Source organism: Gavialis gangeticus, unplaced genomic scaffold (assembly GCF_001723915.1).
Source record: "Gavialis gangeticus isolate Ggan-Ray unplaced genomic scaffold, GavGan_comp1, whole genome shotgun sequence".
Taxonomy (NCBI): Eukaryota; Metazoa; Chordata; order Crocodylia; family Gavialidae; genus Gavialis; species Gavialis gangeticus.
In genome coordinates this window covers 61893600-61903762 of record NW_017729022.1, presented here as the reverse complement: position 1 = coordinate 61903762, position 10163 = coordinate 61893600, and the positions used below count along the sequence as shown (strand labels likewise).

General features: G+C 46.3%; 1 long non-coding RNA gene across 1 annotated transcript in view; it reads left to right on the top strand.

The window, feature by feature from the left end:
• The first annotated feature begins 2144 nt into the window (after positions 1–2144).
• Positions 2145–10163, top strand: part of LOC109295980 — a 13311-nt gene continuing 5292 nt past the window's right edge. Inside the window, exons 1-2 of the long non-coding RNA XR_002096872.1 lie at positions 2145–2276; positions 4822–4824. This is a non-coding gene — a long non-coding RNA (uncharacterized LOC109295980). The remainder of the gene's footprint in view (positions 2277–4821; positions 4825–10163) is intronic.

The window sequence follows — 10163 nt, the reverse complement described above, 5'->3', positions numbered from 1 at the left end:
GGGCTGGGGCTGGGGCTGGGGCTGGGGCCAGTACCAGTGCCGGCACTGGGATGGGGCTGGGGCCTGTGCAGGGCTGGGGCTGGCGGCTGTGCCGGGCTCTTACTGGGCTAGGGTTGGCAGTGGTGCAGGGCTCTTCCCAGGCTGGAGCCAGCCGCATGCTCCTGGATCTGCGTGCGGGATCTGAGTGTGGCTGTTCCCACCCTGAGGGGTGGAAGGCAGTCTGCATGCCAATCAAAATCATGTTGCATGCCATAGGTTGCCGACCTGTGCTCTAGATGATGATGGTGGTGGTAAACAAGATCACTATGCAGTTTGGAAGCTGGGCAAAGATTTTACATTTGGATTTGAGTTCCTTATGATGATTCAGAGATAGCTAACTGTGATAGTTCAGAATCCCTTAGAAAGATTCTGATTTTGAGGTTTTAGTTTATATTAGGGGTGACAGCTGAAATTTTGGGAGAGATTTTGAATGTGTCTCTCCCATTCTACTAGAAGGTCCTTAAAACATTCAGAATTGTTATTGTAATATGTAATCACCAGTTTTATTCATCTTGTAGTCACAGCACTTGCTAGACTCTGGAATTCCTGCCCTTGCATTCAGTAGCTAATAAAAAGAGCAAGTGTTATGTGTTGACTAAAGGCTTTTCTATACTGTTGCAGTTGCAGAGACCAAGGAGGACAGGGCTCAGCATCAGCGGACCATGTCCACTGATGTACTGCTGGTCTGGAAATTCACCTGTCAGCCTGTTCCAGGCTTGTCCCCAGCAGCTACTCTCAGACCTTTTAGAGACCAAATGCTCAAGAGCAGGGGTTTTGGCTGAGATTTGAGCAGCCTCACTGGCAAACTTCTGGGTCCAAAGTGGGCCTGAGAACTTGGGTTACATGATCTGCCCTGCCCTCACTGGGACCTGCCACTGCAAAGATATAGGTAAGATCTAAAGGTGTAGGCTCAACGTACGGAAGAAAAAATGTGGCCCATGGTTGAGATGAAGGATTTATTTTGAATTTAGGCGCAAGTGTTTGTGCAGACTTTTACACAAAATTCAAGACTAACTTCTTAGAATTTTGTGCATCAGTTTGTTTCAACAGGTTGTGTCTTCACAATATTGGAGTTCTGATCCCCGGTTTGGTTTTCCTAAGTATTTGAAGATGATTTGGTTTAAATGTTGAGCTAGAGCAGGGGCAGGCAGTTATTTCGAGTGGAGGGCAAGCCATCGAGGGCCGCATCACAGGCAGCCAGGGGCAGGTAAATATTAATTTTCTAAACATTTTAGGGGTCCCGTGGGCTGGATAGAATGGCCTGGCAGGCCGCACCTGGCCCTCAGGCCGCATTTTGCCTGCCCTTGAGCTAGAGGGTACCATCAGCACATCCTGAAAATGATTTGTTCAAGAGTGGGGGTTGGAGAAGAAAGGGAAAACTCATTTGGATTGGTTGTTGATGACTCTAGTCTCCAGGTCAGAAGGACCTGATGGAGGACAAATAACCTTGCTACTGAATGAAATACATTTTAAGGAATGTTTCAATACAACTCTTCAGTTAAATTCTGTGAAGTTAAGAAAGAGTTTGGAAGGTGTTGGAAGAAAATTTATCCTTCTTCCCCCTTCTCTCTCGATGTGAAGAGATGTGTATGGAAACTGGGTCATGGTTTCCTGGGAATTATCATGCTTGACAGCCTCTTCCCAGTGCTTTGGGTTTAGATCACAACAGTTCTCCTATGCCCTCTTCTCTGTTGCTGGGAAAATTCTTACTTGCATCCTTCTGAATCGCCTCCTTCCCCTTGCCGAAGATGTCTTTCTGGAATCCCAGTATGGTTTTAGGCCACCATGGGGTACCACTGACATGATTTTTGTTGCATGACAGATCCAGGAGAAGGGTAGAGAGCAATACTAGGAGCTGTTTATGGCATTCATTGACCTAATCAAGGCCTTCAACTCCATCAATTGGGAAGCCTTATGGAAGGTGCTGACTAGGTTTGATTGTCCACTGAAGTTCATCAGCATCCTCAGGCTACTCCATGATGCGATGACTGCCATAGTCCTTTGCAATGAATCATAGACAAACTCATTCACACTCTGTACTGGTGTCAGTCAGGGCTGCATGATCGCTCCAACCCTTTTCTCCATTTATCTTGCTGTGATTTTGATTCTCATGTCTGACTGCCATCTTCCTGGAATTGAGGTTGAGTATCAAATGGATGGTCAGCGTTTCAACCTGTGGCACCTTCACAGCAAAACCAAAGTTACCAAGACTGGCATGACTGACTTTCAGTACACTGGTGATTATTATCCTCGCTCACACTGAGACCAATCTGCAGTCCACCCTTGACCTTTTTTCAGGTGTCTGTCATAGCCTGGGACTTTCCTTTAATGTTGGGAATACCAAGGAGCTCCATCAGCCTGCCCCAGCACAAGCTGCTCCCCGAATCCCACAAATTATCATTGATGGAAAACCCCTGGACAATGTCAAGCATTTCCCATACCTTGGCAGCCACCTTTCCCAGTCAGTCAGTCTTGATGTAGAAATCAAACAGAGGATTTACTGTGCCAGCGTATCCTTCAGAAAGTTGCTTCTCCATGTCTTTACTGACCAAGATCTGCAGATGGAAACTAAGATCCTGGTCTGCAATGCAGCAGTTATCTTCATGCTTCTCTAGGCGTGTTAGACATGGGTGACATTGAAACCATCTTAAGTATTTGAAATGGTTCCATCACTGTTGCCTTAGGAAGATCCTTTGCATTAGATGGGAAGACCATTGCACCAGTGCCAGCATCCTTTCTGCAGCTAATGTAACCAGCACTGAGGCAAAGATCATGAAACATCAACTCCACTGAGTTGGTCACTGCGTGCAGATGGCTGACACCTGTCTCCCGAAGCAAGTCCTCTTCTCTCAATTCAGTCATGGTAAAAGGACCCATGGAGGACAGAAGAAGCGCTGCAGGGACACCCTGAAAGAATACCTTAAGAAAGGATAGCATCAACTTTACAAACTGGGAAGTGCTGGCTGGTAACAGGTCTCAATGGCACAGCACCATCCATCAAGCCACAGCCCACTTTGAAGAGAACTGTCTTGCTCAGGAAACCGAGAAACGGCAGAGGAGGAAGGGAAGTTGGCCAACACCTTTGCCCCTCGCAAGGCACCACCTGTTATATCTGTGGAAAAGCTTGCAGAGCATGGATTGAACTCCTCAGCCATCTTAAAACCCACCAAAAATTCCCGCCCCCCACCCTCGAGTAGAAATCTTCCTTGTATCGGGGGATAGCCAAAGACTTTTTAGGTCAGAAGGACCTGATGAAGGACAAATACCCTTGCTACAGAATGAAATAATTTTTAAGGAATGTTTCAGTTCAACACTTTAAATTCTATGACGCTAAGAAAGGATTTGGAAGGCATTTGAAGAAAATTCTGCCCTCTTCCCCCTTGATGCTTAGAGAGATGTGTATGGAAATTGGGTCATGGTTTCTTGGGAATTATCATGCTTGACAGCCTCTTCCCAACCTGTGCTTTGGGTTTAGATCACAACAGCTTTCCTACGCCAAGCAAGGACAAGCCTAGGCATTGTCTGGATGGTACAACTGTAAGGAAGGTGTGGGCGATGCAAAAATTGGTGGTTTTAATTAAGTGGGAAGTACTCTTTTGTCTGACTCTGTTGCACCACACTTGTTATGGAAGTAAATCAACGAGATTTAGACCCTAAGGCCTGAGTCATTAAAGATTGCATGGCACTTTTTGCAAGCCAACAGGTGTTTCTTACCCTAGTTCCAATATGGGTAATTAAATATTTTCTCTATCTAAAAATTACCCCCACAGAATATTCTGTAGTTTTGCCACATGCTGCTAAGAAATGTCATATTTTACTGGTGTACTGCAGCAATGGAAGAAGTTTTGTGTGTGTGAGAGAGAAAGAGAGAGAATATGATTTCTGGATGAAGAGAACCTTATAAATGAATGATGTAATTACAGCCACAGTTGTAGATCTAATTTACTTTTAAGAAGTGGATTAAATTGCTAAACATAAAGTTGGGGACTTTGAAACTCAGAAGGGGAATGGTGATCATTCCTTTTATCCAAGAACAGTACAATACACTGTTCTCTTTGCCATTAAACTTAGTGATGAAAATGAACCTCTTGCTCTAAGCCTAGAAGCCAGTCAGACATTTCTAGGCCAGTTTTGCATACCGTCAGTATAGATGTCTGAGTTGTGCTGGTTTGTTGGTGAGCTGACAAGCTTTTTAGGCCTGGTTTGCATTATGTAGGTTTGCTGGCTGAGCTATGAGCATGTCCACACTCAAACCTGCTCCATTATGGCAGGATCCCTACTTTTTACTGACAGCTGTCAAATGGTGCATGTAAACATGCCCATGCCCTCTGCCACAGTCCCTTCAGTAGCTGATGCCCTCCTAGGGTCCACTTTGCACCCTACCAGCTAGTGAAGTGAAACTATCCAGAGCTGTTGGAAGTCTTGAGAATGTGCATGTGCTCTGGAGGCTTCCCTGTGGTAGCCACTGTCTTCCATTGGGACTTCTACCAGCAGAAGCCTTGGAGTGTAGATAGAGGTAATTTTGTGCAATCACCTAAGTCTAAGTGCAAAGTACACCTGGGACCCCATCCAGCCCGCACTGCCGTTTGTGTGAAGAGCCTCGAGGGTTGTTGGTTATAAAGAACCTCATTGCTCACCTTTGATGGGACCTTTGACTCAGGCCCACACGATGCAGTGAAAAGCGGGCCAGAGAGTTTCTGTTCTTTGCTTAGTCCCTTTTGTTTCTGGATTCTTAAGTACGAGCACAAGGCTGCAACTGTTGGGTGGCAGATGCTGCAGGAGATGGTTTATTTTAAAAAAGCTGTTCCGGGGGTGGTGGTGGTTGTTGTGTGTGTGTTTATTTTTATTTTTTTTTTTGCAAGGATAAATTCTGAGCTTTGGGTTTAAAACTTGTAAAAACTTTTTTGGACACACCTAAAATTCTGGGCCACACTTAACTTAAGGAGGGTGGAGGAAAAAAAGTGTTAAAGGCATGAAGACAGTTTCTGAAGTGGGATGTTTTCATTGTCATGTGAAATACTGGAAGTAGCTGTGGCTTAATAATGACAACAAACATTGTGTTAGATGGTGTCATGCTGGAGGCTCCATGTGCACTTTACAAAAGATGGTCAGAATCCTGTTATAACAGTGGTGCTTAGACTATAGACTGAATCTACTTAGTGGCACTGGGAGATCAGTGGCAAGCAGCTCAGCTCTGTGCATCCCCTTCTCTGCCCTGTGCCATGCTGTTCATCCCCTTTGCAGCCAGAGGTAAGGTCCTCTCCCTTCCTACAGTCCTCCCTTTGAGTAGGCAGCCACCCCCCGCCCCTCTCCTCGCCTTTCTTCTTCTGGAGGAGAATGGTGGCCACAAGGCAGCCAGGTTGCAAGCACACAGCCCACTGCTCTAAAAGGTTGAGCTCCACTGTATTAAAAGATTAATGTGGGAGGATCTCTGTACCAGCCAGGAGGCCTGTTGACTTCACTGAGGCTTCGTGAAGGCAGCAAGGCCCATCCATATGGATGTGCTTCGAGGGTCAGAAACCATGTATTTAATTTGTCCTTTGAGTCCCTCTTTCCAGGCGGCCCATAAAACCCACAGCCTCCCCTTGCTCACAGGTCAATATTATAGATATGACAGTGAGAGTCAGAATGAGTGTGCCATTAAAAAAATCAATGGAAAGCCTATGGAAGTAGCAAAATATATTCTGCAGTTCATTGCTGAGTTATTTTGGCTTTTTGTTACCCACCAGTTGCTTTCTCCCCTCTGTGAAAGACACTGGCATTTTGGACTCTCAGGGCAGTCTGTGATACATTTCCAGTTGATTTCAATGGTGCAAGATCAGCCCAAGTTATGCAAAAAGTTGTATACACGCTTATCCTTACACACTTAGAATTTTTAGCAGGTGCTAAGCATTATGGCTGCTTTGGAGTCAATAGGGTTATGGTCACTTGCTAAGGATCTAGTGCTTCGCTCTTAGATGTTAAGTTTCTCAGGGCAGGGACCTTGCCTTTTTAATGTTCCTGTAAAGTCCATAGCACACTCTAGGTGCTATTTAAATAATAATTTTATAGGGCTACTTACAGCTGCAATAACTTGGGCTGTGAGCTTGACTGATTCACAGGCTACATTGGGTTAGCCTTGGCTAATATGTGGGTGGGTGATCGTAAGGCAGTGGGGGGCAGCCTTTTTGGCAGGTGTGCCACAAGCTGTATTTTATGCTTCCTGCCTGATCTCACATAAAATACTGTTACTGCCTCACAGTATTAATGCCACAAGCTGTATTTTATGCTCCCTCCTGATCTGCTGCTCTGTTTTCTGCTCCCTTCCTTGTATTCCCTGCCTGAGTTTCTGCTTTGATTTTTTGCTTCCTGCCCTGTCTACTGCTGTGCTGCCTGTCCCCTCCCCAATCTGCTGTGTGCCACACACACACAGGCTGTGGATGTCATTTGTGGTACCCCCACCATATGTTGGCCACCCCTGTCCTAAGGAAACCTATACACTGATTCTCCATGGCCTCACATCGCAGTAGCCATTTACATACATAAAATGTGAACAGATCAGAATGACAGTATTTTACACTTATCTTGTCCCCATGTAAGTGGAATGGAGAATCAGGTGTCTAGGGAGCCAAAAACAGTGGTGTGTGAGATTCAGTGTTTGATGCTTTTCTCTCTGAGTTGGCACTGAGCTAAAATTCTTTAGCTGGTGTACCCGGGTACTATGCTGCTGTAGGCACTGCCTTTCAGATGACATGTAAAAACTGAGGTCCTAACCAAGCTGGCTTTTATTAAAGAGCCTCTGGCATTTTTCATGACAACAGGTATATTATACCTGTTTCCAAGTCCCTGACTACTAGCTTGGGCAGTTATGTTCTGTGTGCCTAAAATCCCCTCTTTGTTTCCCTTAAATTGTTGTCTAACATATTGTCAGATAGCTGCCATATTCCCCTTTACAGCTAGGTGAAGTTAATTTGTGAATGAACAACTCTTGCAAATTTGCCATGAGTCTTGTAATAGCTGGTGTTTTGCTTAAAGCCCCTGGAATTGTGATTTATTTTAAATTGTAGCTTCCGTTGAAAAAAAGAAAGCCTCTGCCTATTCTTGCTATGGATAAAAGCTTGGAAAAGCAACAAAAGTATATGGTAACTTGATCAACCCCCCAAAATTCATGTTTTTGAGGGCCTGACTTTTGAACACTTGGAGTTGACTACTGATTTCTGAATACTAGTTCATAAAGAATGGGGTGCTGAAAGTCCCAAAGCTGATTGATATTAATAGGCTTCAGTTGTTCACATATCTATCCTGGCTTGTCTTTTCCTAAAAATCTAGCTCATGACAGGTAAAAAAAACCAAAAAATCTGACACCTATCAGAGGCCTTACAATGCTCTGTCTGCTTAGAATTTTAGGTAACCATTAAGTATTTGTACTGTATCTTTAGGGATGGATGGATTTAGGGAACTGTCAGTTACAAATGTAACTTCTAGCTGATTAGCAAGCTCTGTAGAAGGTTTCTGATCAGTGAACAGCACAGATTTCCTTATGTCCCTGAAGCAGCAAATCTGAGACAAAGATTTTGGTTATAAGGAGTTATGTGATCTCCCTCCTGTTTTCCCTAATGTGCTAAATCACAGCACTGCTGTCATTTCGTTTCTTGACTAGTAGAACTAGGTAAAAATTATCCAGTTGAAAATGCTGATTCAGTGGAATCAAAACAGTTTACAGGAATGTGCTGATTCTTTTGACTTTGTTGAAGGCAGGTGGGTTGATTGGCCCTGCTTGCTTCCTTCCTGGGATTTGTCCTTCCTGCTGGTGGACTACACGGCTCCCAGGCTTTCTACTTGGTCATCTCCCTGGGCTGCCCACTTGGTCAGCAGTCTGCCTAGTTCACCGGGTTCCCTGCTGTGTAGTCTGGAAGCCAGGCAGGGACCCTAGCGAACATACTTAATTCTACAAGTAGCAAAACCTTTCTGCAGCTAGCATGCATCTGAATTTCCAAAGTAAAATATTGCAAATGTTCAGTTCCATGAAAAATGTTGTGGCTTTAGCTGTTAGGGCTGTGCGAGGCTTCGGACAGAGCTGCGGATCAGGAGACACTTTGGATACTTCAGGGTCCAAGCAGCACATCCGGGTCGCAGCACCGCCTCGCTCGGCTTACCAAAGAGCTTTGGAGCCACCTCGGAGATCCGGCCATAGGGTATAATGGGGAAACAATAAAATATCTGTAACTTTGTTGTTTTTCGTCCAATTTGGATGAACTTTTCAGGGGTGGTTGACTCTGTAGAAAGCATTGAAGCCTGCCAAGTAGAGCATTGAAGCCTGCCAAGTTTCAAGATGATCGGTGCAGGGGTTTGGGGGAAACGGCACCCCAAATTCTTGAAAGCAAAACTCATGTCATATCTAGGTGTTACAACGTAGCAGAGTGAAAACTGCAGAGGTGGTAGCTCTTACTGAGGCCACCAAGCCTGCCTAGTTTCAAGAAGATTGGTGCAGCGGTTTTGGGGCAACTGTACTCCAAATTGTTGAAAGCAAAACTCCTGTCACGTCTATGTGTTACAATACAGGGGGGTCAAAACTGCAGGGCTGGTAGCTCTTACTGAGGCCACAAAGCCTGCCAGGCTTCAAGAAGATCGGTGCAGGGGTTTGGGGGAAACTGCCCCTCAAGCTGCAGACAAGCAAAACTTGTGCCATGGGTGTTTGTGGGACTGATTGTGTCTGTCGTGGGGAGGGGGGAGACTGCTGCAGGCCTGGCTGCTAAGCTGCTGTGTTACCAGTTACCAATCAATCAATCATGATTCACTCAGGGACCAGGAACTCAGGGCCCAGCTCCATACACAGGACCTAGCTGCTACATAACTTAACAAGCATCAATTAGCACCTACAAAACCAGGCTAAGGAGAGGAAAGACTCAATACAGACAATCAACTGCCCCAAGACAGAGACATCTTTGCAGTTTTGCCTGTCAGCAGCTAGAGGTGCAGGGCCCCAGAGCCCCCCCTGCACCGATTTCCTTGACAGCTGGCAGGCGTCGTGGCTGCAGCACGGGCCACCATCCCTGCAGCTGTCACCCCATTGCGCCTTAACACACGCGGTGTTGCCTATGGCACGAGTTTTGCTTGTCTGCAGCTTGGGGTGCAGTTCCCCCCAAACCCCTGCACCGATCTCCTTGAAACTTGCTGGCTTTGTGGCCCCAGTAAGAGCTACCAGCCCTGTGGTTTTGATCCCCCTGTGTTGTAACACGTAGACGTGACATGAGTTTGACTTTCAAGAATTTGGGGTACAGTTCCCCCCCAACCCTTGCACTGATCTTCTTGAAACTTGGTAGGCTTCATGCTCTCAGCAGAGGTTACAATCCCGGCAAGTTTCCTCCAAGTCGGACAAAACGCAACAAAGCTATACATATTTAATTGATTCTCCATTATACCCTATGGCCAGATTGCGGTGGCTCCGAAGCTTCGGAGCCGCTTCAGCTGGATTTAGGCAGAGACCCAGTCTGGAGCTCCAGATCGGATCATGGCCATCCAAGCAGCTGGATCCGAAGCCGGATTGGATCACTACCGACTTGCACAGGCCTATTAGCTGTTTGTCTTGATTTGTGAGGGGCTATTTTTTATTTGCAATTTTTTGGGGGGATGGATAATCTATTATCCAATGGCTGGATGTTGCAGGCTAAGATGTAAACCATATTTACTTCAATCCAAGATGAGTTGTTTTCCCTCATTCAACATGGGGGGAAAGCTCTTTGGCTTGGATTATAATAGAAGGTGGGGGTAGGGGTGGGAGGGGAGCTGCTGTGGCTCTGACTCCAGCCCTGACCCAGGCTTGGGGTCAGAGTCAAAGCCACAACAGCTGCCTTCCTCCACTTCCACCTGCCCTCCACCCCACCTCCCCTCTACGCCTGCCCCTTGTAGCCTCTGGTCCTGTAGTCTCTGCCTCCCTCCATCGGACATGACTTTGGCCCCATTTTTGTTGGGCGCACACAGCGCAAAGTAACTCGGGCCTTGTCTGGCCACACAGCAGCAGTGGTAGTGGCAGGATGGGGACGCAGAGACAGCAGGGTACAGGTGGCAGGGGATGCAGGCACTACAGGGGAGGGTAAGAACTGGGCAGGGGACAGGCAGCTGGGGGGCAAGTTGTGGGGGGCACA